This window comes from Callospermophilus lateralis, chromosome 7, assembly GCF_048772815.1.
Source record: "Callospermophilus lateralis isolate mCalLat2 chromosome 7, mCalLat2.hap1, whole genome shotgun sequence".
NCBI lineage: Eukaryota > Metazoa > Chordata > Mammalia > Rodentia > Sciuridae > Callospermophilus > Callospermophilus lateralis.
In genome coordinates this window covers 112,462,157-112,472,910 of record NC_135311.1, presented here as the reverse complement: position 1 = coordinate 112,472,910, position 10,754 = coordinate 112,462,157, and positions in this window count along the sequence as shown.

The following is a 10,754-nucleotide window of genomic DNA, read 5'->3' as shown; positions in this document are numbered from 1 at the left end:
CTAAAGAGACTGAATCTGTCATTGAAAATCTTACAGAAGCTTTCAACTTGATGATTTCACTGGTAAACCCTACTGAAAATTTAAAGAACACTAAGCCTTCTTGACTTTTCATCAAAATTGAAAAAAGGGAGGGTATACTTTATTAATTCTATGAGGAGAGCATTACTCTAGTAGAAAAGCCAGACAAGAACTCACAAGAAAAAAAAATATGGGTCAATACACTTGAAAAACATGCAATAAATCCTCAACAAATTGAAACATGCAAACCTGATTCATTATGTACTCAAAGGATTATAATTCACGAATAAGCGGGATTCCTAAAATGCAAGAATGGTTCAACCTATGAAAATCCATGTAAAGCACCACAATAATAAAACGAGGGACAAAATTCACATGGTTACCTTAATGTAGAAAAAGTATTTGGCACTCTCCAATCTGCTTCATGACTTAAACTAACAAACAAGTAATAAAGAAAGCTATGCAACATACTGAAAGTTATATATGGAATCCCACAGTGAATATTCATTCTCACTGGCAAAAGACTAAAATAATGGACTGAGATGTCCTCTTTCTTTTTTTTTTTTTTTTTCATTGTGGTACGAGGGGTCAAAACCTGAAGTTTAAGACTGGCTCACTGGGGCTGGGGTTGTGGCTCAGAGGTGGAGTACTTGCCTAGTATGCACAAGACACTGGGTTTGATCCTCAGCACCACGTAAATGTAAAATAAAGATATTGTGTCCACCTAAAACTTAAAAGAATAAAAAATTTGGCCTAAGCCAACCTCGAACTTGTGATCCTCCTGCCTCAGCCTGTTTAGGTGGGATTACAGGTACATGCCACTGTGCACAATGACTTTCACCACTTCAATGTATTACTGGAAATACTAGCCGAAGCAAGTACTTATTTTGTGGCAAGAAAAGGAATAAAGTCATCTAAGTTGAAGAAGAAGTGTGCATGGTGGTATGTGCCTGTAATCCCAGCTACTCCAGAGGTTAAGAAGAAGGATTGTAAGTTTGAGGCCAGTCTTGGCAACTTAGTGAAACCCTTTCTCAAAAATAGAAAGGGCTAGGGTGGAGCTCAGTGGTTGATCATTTACCTAGTATGCATAAGGCCTGGGTTCAATCACCACTAATATACACACCCAAAATTGGGGGGAAAAGTAAATGAGCTCTGTTGACAGTTAATATGATGTTATATGTAGAAAAGTCCCTAAAGTTTACACACACACAATGGTTAGAACTGATAAAATCAGCAACTAGGCACAGTGGCATGTACCTGTAGCCCCAGCTACTTGGAAGGTGGAGGTAAGAGGATCATTTCCTTTAAAAATGTACATTTCCTTTAAAAAATGTCTACTGAAATCCTTTGTCCACTTTAAAATTGTCTTTTAATTATTGAGTTGTAGGACTTTCTTATATATTTCTGGATTCAAGTTTCTTATCATCAGATATATGGTACGGAAAAAATTTTCTCAGTCTGTGGGTTGTTATTTTGGTTTTTTTTGGGGGGGTACTGATATTGAACCCGGGGTGCTTAATATCCCCAGTCCTTTTTAGTTTTGTTTTGAGACAGGTCTTCCTAAATTGCTTTAGGACCTCACTAATGTGCTGAGGCTGGCAAATTAGTTTCAATCCTCCTACCTCAGCCTCCCAAGTGGCTGGGATTACAGATGTGTGTTACTACATCAGGCAGTCCTTTGCTTTTTGATGGTATGATTTGCAACACAAAGTGTTTAATTTCAGTGTAGTTCCATTTGTGTATTTTCTTCTGTTCTTTATACTCTTGGCATTTTGTTTGAGAAACCATTGCCAGACTTGAGGTTAAAAAAATATCTATACTCCTATATTTTTTCCTTAGAGTTCTATAGTATATGATTTCACGTTTGAGTCTAATGATTCACTCTTCAGTTAATTTTTTTATGTGATTTGAGATAGGGGTCAAACTTGATTATTTTGCATATGACTCTTCAGTGACCCTGGCACTATTTGTTGAAAAGATGATTCTTCCCCCGTTGAATTATCCATGCATCCCATTGAGTTTCTTATTTTGTTGTTGTTTCTATTTAGTTTGTTTACAAATATGCTGAATCCATTTTAATGATTTTTCCATCCCATTCAAATGCTTTTAAAAATGTCTTTTATTTTTTTAAACATAGAAAGAATATTGGGTTTTTGTTTTGTTTGTTTGTTTGCAATAGTAGGGATTGAACCCAGGTGCTCACCAATGCTAGGCAAGCCCTCTACCACTGAGCAACACCTCTATCTCTTTTTAAATTTTATTTTGAGACAGGGTCTAAGTTGTCAAGGCTGGCCTTGAACTGTGATCCTCCCTCCTCAGCCTCCCAACTAGCTGGGATTACAGGTATGCACCACCACACCAGTGTAAGAATATTGCTTTATAATTTGTATTCGATAATTCTAGTATCTAGATCTTTATGGATCTGTTTCTGTTGTTTCCTTTTGGGCTTGATTACTTTTGAATGTCATAAATTGAGTTCTTTGGGACTTAGGGTAAAGATATCTTATTCCAGATAGGATTTCCCTGGGTGTTGAATAACTGTGGATATCACAGTCCCTGAACAAATTTTCAGGGAGACGCCTCAGGTGATATGAATTTGGGCTTCAATTCCACAAGAGAGTTGGCTTCTGGCTATTTCTCTGGTATTTTTCCTACCTCTGCCTTGAGGCTAGGGAAATTCTGTCATTCTTATGGTGAGGGTATTACAGTTGGGTTTTCATTTTAATGCAGGAAGGATTAATAGATCCCTCACTGTAAGTGATCCCAGGGCTTCCCCCCATTCCCATCTAAGAAGTATCTAAATTGGCTTAGACTTGCAAAGTACTCTAAGAAGAGCACTTCTCAGTATTCTAGCTTTCCCAAGACTTTGATACTGGGGATTGAACCCAGGGATGCTTAACCTCTGAGCCACATCCCCAGCCCTATTTTGTATTTTATTTACAGACAGGGTCTCACTGAGTTAAGTTGCTGAGGCTGTCTTTGAACTCGTGATCCTCCTGCTTCAGCCTCCTGAGCAGTTGGGATTATAGGCATGCGTTTTTTTTTTTTTTTTTAACTTTTAACGTTGAAAGAATTTTAAACTTAGAGAAAAGTTTCGAGAATAATAAAGAATTCATGAATACCCTTCACTTAGATTACCTAATTAATATTATGCTATAAATATTTCTTATAATTCTCTTCATATGTATCTATGCATATTATTTCTGATGTCTCATTATCTTCTTAGTATACATGGCCCAACTTAGTGATGGTTACACTTACACTTTTTTGACTTTATGATGTTGCAGAAGTAATATGCATTCAGTAGAAACAGCACTTTGAATTTTGATCTTTTCCAGGGCTAATGATAGAAAGTGTGATACTCACTGGTGATGCTGGGCAGCAGCAGCTCCCAATCAGCCCATGGTCACAAGAGTAGACCATCAATATTCTTTTTTATTTATTTATTTATTTATTTATTTATTTATTTATTTATTTATTTATTTTGAGAGAGAGAGAATTTTTTAATATTTATTTTTTAGTTTTCGGCTGACACAACATCTTTGTATGTGGTGCTGAGGATCGAACCCAGGCCACACACATGCCAGATGAGCGCGCTACCGCTCGAGCCACATCCCCAGCCCCTCCATCAATATTCTACTGGGCACTGTATTGCCGAGCTGGGATGTTTGGTAGGCTACATATAGTGAATGCACTTTCAGCCAATGAAATGTTCAAAAGTTGAGGAACAATGAATTTACTTCCTAGAAAACAAAGGCAACGTCCTATGGGACCACAGTAAAGCTATGAAGCTCAGGAAGTTAACTTTGATGTCATATTATCTTCTAAACCACAGATCTCATTCAAATGTCACTGGGTATCCAAATGACATTTATAGGTCTAGAATCCAATCCAGGATCACCCGCTGTGTTTTGGCATGACATCCCTTCAATCTCCTCAGGCTGAAACAACCCCTCAGTCTTTCCTTGTCTTTTATATCTGACAATTTTGAAAGCTATGAACAGTTATTTCATGAAGTAATACTCAATTTGGGTTTTTCTATCTCATCATATTTATTTGAGTTATTTATGTACCTTTAGAAACAATACTGTGTGAGTGATGCTGTGTTCTATTCTCCTCGGTGCATTACATCAAGGAGCACACATTTTTATTTGTCTCATGACTGGCAGTATTAGTGCTTATCACTTGATTAAGCTAGGTCTGTATTTCACCCCTGTGAAGTTATTGCCTTATACTTAATAGTTAAATAAATTATTCATTTTAATTGCTATTTTACTGTAAGGTAGTCTTTTCTTCTTTCCCATTTATTTTAACCATTCATATCTAATGGATTCTTATTCAGTGAGTTAAAATTCATTATTCATTCTCATTATTTTTTCTTTTGACTCTTTTAAAAATATTACTGTTTTTAATTGACCCAAAAATATTGTACATGTTCAAGGAGTATAGAAGGGTATTTCTTTCTTTTTTTTTTTTTTTTATTTTTCACTTTTCGGTGGACATAACATCGTTATTTATGTGGTGCTGAGGATCGAACCCAGCGCCCAGCGCATGCTAGGCAAGCGTGTTACCGCTTGAGCCACATCCCCAGCCCTAGAATGATATTTCAATACACGTATACAATGTGCAATGATCCAATCAGGGTGATTGGTACATTCATCCCTCAAACATTTATCATTTCTTTGTGTTGGGAACCAAGTCTTCTCTACTAGCTATTTTTATATATTAACTGTTGTCAGTTGGGGTTATCCTGCTGTGCCAGAGAACATTTGAAGTGATTCTTCCCGTTCATCTTCACCCCTTACCTGTTGAACATCCTCTCTGATGGGGACATCAGCCTTCCCAGCCTCTGGTAACTACCATTCTGTTTGCTGCTTGTATGAGATCAACTTTTTTTAGCTTCCATGAGAATATGCGTTCAACTATGTGTGCCTGGCTTATTTCTCTCTTCTTTCTTTCCCTGCTCTCTTTTGTTTCTTGTGGTACTGGGGATTGAACCCAGGGGTGCTTTACTACTGAGCTACTTCCCCAACCCTTTTTTTGATTTTTTTTTTTTTAATTTTCTTTTTTTTTTTTTTTTTAGTTGTCAATGGATCTTTACTTTATTTCTTTTTATGTGGTGCTGAGAATCGAACCCAGTGCCTCACACATTCTAGGCAAGTGCTCTACTACTGAGCCACAACTCCAGCCCCTGATTTTTCACTTTTGAGACAAAGTCTCACTAATTTTCCCAGTCTGGCTTAGAACTTGCAATCTTCTTGCCTCAGCCTTCCAAGTTACTGGGATTATAGGTGTGCACCACCACACAAGGCTGTCATTGGTATTTTGATTGGGTTTGCATTGAATCTGCAGATTGCTTTGGGCAATATGGACATTTAAAAAATATTTATTCTTCTAATCCACGAACATGAGATGTCTTCGATTTCTTTTATCAGTATAGTTTCATTGTAGAATCCTGTCACCTCTTTGGTTAAATTTATTCCTGGATATTTTTTCTTTTTTGTAGTAACTATTGTAAATGGGGTTGCTTTCTTGATTTCTTTTTCAACTAGTTTGTTATTGGTACACAGAGATGCTACTGGGTTTTGTTAATTTAATTTTGAAACAGAACCTCACTATGTTGCCCAGGCTATCCTTGAACTGGTGATCCTCCTGCCTCAGCTGATCAAGCAGTTGGGATTGTAGGTAGGCACCACCATGCCTGGCAAAATGCTACTGATTTTTGTACCTCGATCTAGCCTGCAAATTCCTAAATTCATCTATTATTTTTAACAGTCTTTTCTTTATTTACAGTCATGTCATATACAAACAGGGACTTCCTCCTTTCAAATTTGGATGTCTTTATTTCTTTCTTTCTTTCTTTTTTTTTTTTTTTTTTTCACTGATTGCTTTGACCAGATTCCCAGAACTATATTGAATAAAAGCAGTGGTGGTGGACATCCTTGTCGTGTTCCTGATCTTAGAGGAAATGCTTTCAAGTTTTCCCCCATTCAGTATAATGTTAGCTTGGGTTTGCCATATATTCCTTAATTGTGTTGAGCTAATTTCTTTATTTAGAATTTTTATCATGAAGGGACATTGACTTTTTTTTAATGTTTTATTTTTTATATCTTTATTATTTATTTTTATATGGTGCTGAGGATTGAACCCAGTGCCTCACACATGCTAGGCAAGCACTCTACCAGTGAGCTATAACTCCAGCCCTAGAACATTTAACTTTTAAAGAATGTTTTTTCTGCATCTATTGAGATAATCATATGGGTTTTGTCCTGTTGATATATCACATTTATTGATTTATGTACATTGAACTATTTTTGTGTCCATGGGATAAATCCCACTTGATTATGGTGTATGATCTTTCTGATGCAATGTTGGATTTGATATCCTAGTATTTTATTGAGAATTTTTGCATCTCTGTTTATTAGGGAACTGGTCTGTAATTTTCCTTTTCCTTTCTTTCCCAACTTTTCTTTCTGTACGTGGCCAATAAAAAACATCTCCTTGGTTAAGACAAAAATAGACTGAACATGAAGGGATGGAGAAGGACATTCCCTGCTTTCACAGGGATCTTGCCACATCCCTGCTTCTTCCCAAGGGACTTCCTCAGCCAGTCCAGTTGGAATAGAGTTGTTTATTCTTTGCTCTGGTCCCTTTTTGTAGAGGGGCAAGCACCCTCTACAAAGCCCCTCTACTTGACCATCATGCTAATGTAATTTCCCTGCAATATCATTATTTATTTTGATGCTCAAATTGTCCCAAAGCCAGTGGGCGCACCTTCGATCTTGCTTCTGTATCCTGTGTACGTGTCTCCATCAATCCCTGAACAGTTTCTTTCTTGAGCAGTTCGTTCTGGAACATCAAGTTGCCCAAAGCTTATTTTGTACTTTCCCTGCCCTAGCCCTGGAGTCAGCCACTTCTTCTTGGAGCCTGCTACCTTTTAGTGTAGAATAATATTAAGAAATCAAACTATGGACTAAGTGTACCCATTGCCACAGGGTATCATTGCTGCTGGGCACACCTAGGCCATGCTGGGCCTTCCTGGGGGTAGAAAATCTATTCTTTGCCAGGGAACAGCCTGGCTCCCATTATCTTCAGTACATTCCTAATTGTTCAGTTTCCTTTTATATCACTGATCTCTGCCCATGCCAACCAAGGACCCCTCAGCATTAGGGAGACCCTGAGAGCCTCTGTGTGTCTGAGAGAGAAGGGGGAGCTCCTGGGGTTTTGACTTGGGGATTCTGTAGCATCATAGCCCCTTTGATGCTTTGAAGAAACTTGTATACTTTATCCAGTTATTTTCAGCTGTTTTCATCATGCGGGTTTAAAATAAATAAAACTAGAATAAAACTGTCTGCAATATTCTCATACATTGAATCAATTTGAGAAGAAAACGTCAGAAAGCAGGATTGGGTGTAATCCTTTATTTTGAGTTTTGCCTGGATCAGGTTTACCTGTAGCTCCTCATAAGCGGCCAACTGTAGACAAAATCATACAAGGAACCACATTCAGCATACCTAACAAACTGTGGAGGAAAACAGGCTAAGCTCAAAGGAAATTCTCATTTTAAAAAGAAGCACCTTGGGCTGGGGATGTGGCTCAAGTGGTAGCGTGCAGCCTGGGTTCGATCCTCAGCACCACATACAAACAAAGATGTTGTGTCTGCCAAAAACTAAAAAATAAATATTAAAAAAATTCTCTCTCTCTCTCTCTCTCTCTATCTTAAAAAAAAAAAAAAAAAAAAAGCACCACAAGGGCTGGGGATATGGTTAAATTGATAAAGTGCTTGCCTTGCAAGCACAAGACCTTGGGTTCAAACCCCAGCACCCCCCCCCCAAAAAAAAAAGTGCCCCACGGCCTTACTAGCCTGCACACTTTTTTAAACAAGTGTGTGCACCAACCACCTGGAGGTCTTGATAAAATGCTGAGCCTGATTCAGTAGGGCTGGTTGTGGGGCTAAGATTCTGCATTGTGTGTGTGTTACTAGGGATTGAACCCAGGGTCTCCCTCATGCCATTCATGCTTTCTATCTTTCAGTTTGAGACAGAGTCTCACTAAATTGCTGATGCTGACCTTGAACTTGAGATCCTCCTGTATCAGCCTCCTGAGCCACTGAGATCATAGGCATATGCCACCATGCCTGGCAAGATTCTGCATTTCTAACATATTTTCCAGGTTATGCAATTCTGCTGTGCTTTGAATAGCAAGAGTTTTAAGATTATTCCTCATCCATATTCTCCTGGTAAGAAGGAGTACATGAAATGATACAACCAGCAAAACTTGGTGGTATTTTTAAACTTTTTATGAATTTTTTCAGTAGCAAACAAACATACAAATAGAAGTGTAGGGTGAACCCCCAAATACCACTGACATTTGTCAAACTTATTTTAAATTTTTCCTTGCCCGTGAACTTGTTCCTGGAGTATTTATATATGTGTGTGTGTGTGTGTGTGTGTGTGTATGTGTATATATATATATTAGTTGTAATTGGACACAATACCTTTATGTATTTATTTCTATGTGGTGCTGAGGATCAAACCCAGTGCCTCACACATGCTAGGCAAGTGCTCTGCCACTGAGCCACAACCCCAGCCCTCCTGGAGTATAAAAAATGAAAACTACAGTGTCTGGACTGGGTTTGTGACTTAGTGGTGGAGCGCTCGCCTAGCACGTGCAGGTAGTGGGTTCGATCCTCAGCACCACATATAAATAGTAAAGCAAAGGGATTGTATCCAACTACAACTAATAAATAAATAAATAAATAAACCCATAGTGTCATCACACAAAACTAGCAATATACATCACACACAATTAACTAATAATTCTTTGAGTCATCTAATAGTGTCTCATGTGTCATATTTGCAGATGTTTTCCAATTAAGCTTCTTTCCAGGGGCTTTCCTTAAGGACTGAGTACCTGTTTCCTCCTAAAATCAAGTTTTATGTCTCTAATTCCTTTCTTGGGGGACTCTATTAATTAACAAACAATGGCAAAAGCGTTAGTATCCAGCCTTTTGAGTCTGAACCCTACCTCTTTGGGTCTCTGCCCCATCCCTTAGCCTTGAGACCAGGACAGTAAACAACGGGCTGGCCACGAGGCCTGGAAAGTTGGCCCTACCTCTTGTTGGTAGCTCAGGTGACCTTGATGTAGCATTGAATAGGGTTGCTTCAGAAGAGAGGCCTTTGGGATGAGGCTCCCCAAGTTCTTTCGGAGAGACTAGAAAATCCTCTTGTCTTCCCAACCATCTCCTTCCCACTGCCAGGGTCTGATGCGTTTTTAATCAGTATATTAACGGTTGTCAATTCAGAGAGGTGAGTGCCTGGCTACCGGCAGAAAGGGCTCCTTTCAACGGAGAACAGACTGAAGTTTTTTGACTCTGATGTCAGGTCCCCTGTCTGCATGGTGCTTCTCTCTCACAGCCTGTCCCTGAAACCAACACATGCTATCTTGACATTCTCCCAAGCCTCCAGTGCCCTCTGAATCTCAAGAGATGACACGTTTTCCTGGTCAGCTTTACAATCATATAGCAAGGACTACTAAATACATGGACTAGGAAGGGGACAGTCCCAGCCCTGCTCAGCTGGTATCCCATGATGCTTAGTTCCCAGGTTCCAATTCTGTGTTTGACAGGGCTCTTTGGACTGTGTGCAACAGGAGTCAAACTCAAAATCATTTCAGCACAAAGACGTATTGATCAGAAGGATGTGGATGTGTCCTCTGTGCCCTGGTCTTCAGAAAGTTCGGAGGGAGATGGGGCCTCCTCTCCCTCTCCTCTCTCTACTTATAGGCTCCTTGTCCCTCTGCAGACCCTTCAGAATGACCTTCACTTAGGTCTCATAGAGGTGCTCTCAGTGTGGAGTAGCTACACAGTTCTGATGTCCAGGTCCACCCAGACCAGTTAGATCGGGGTGTCTCGGGGACAGAGCCTGAGAATCAACCCCCAGCCGCCTTGAATGTGCCCCCACTGTCAGAAGCCCCGGAGTACGACTTCAGGCACCCACTCTTCCACTGCTTTTACTGGGAAGCCTGTTCAGGGTTAGGAGGCGGCCCTTGTGGCTGGAGGCCCGACAGATGTGCAGCAGCTTCCAGACCAGGGTGGGGGCAACTTATGACAGCTCCCTGCCACTGACTTTCCTCCTCCCCTCCCTGTCCTCAGCTGCAGTGTGACAGTCATCTTGACTGATTTGGTCACTTCACCTCCCAGAGTTCAGTGCAAGGGAGAAGCTGTGCCATTCTTGGTATCTGGTGACTTGGTGGGAGATGTCACAGATAGGTGGTGGAGGTCACCAGTCAGGGCTGGCTGAGTAAGGCAGGTGAAAGGCAGGGGCGAAAGAAGCAGTGATGGGCACCTCTTCACGGGAGGTCGCCATGCCTGTGGGAGAGGGTGGAGGTGGGACACGGGAGAGACCCAGAGTCCACGGAAGGTGTCTGGGTGGCAGAGACCTGAGCATGAGGGTAGGACCTGTGCACTCTGCATGGGGAGACAGGCTGAAGGATGATGGCTGACCTTGGGACTATGGGCCGCTCTCCTGTGTTCCTCTGGGACTTCACGGCCCTTCTGTATAAGGGGATGATACCCACACTTCCAGGCCATAAGCCCTTCCAAGTGACACATCTAGGTGCAGGATGGAGCTTTGCCAGGCTCCACTGTAGGTTGTGGGTGGGACCTTTTAGACCTTGCTGAGGACAGTCCTAATGCCCTTCTGTTCCCTTCTGCTGAGGGTGCTCCTACGTGTCTC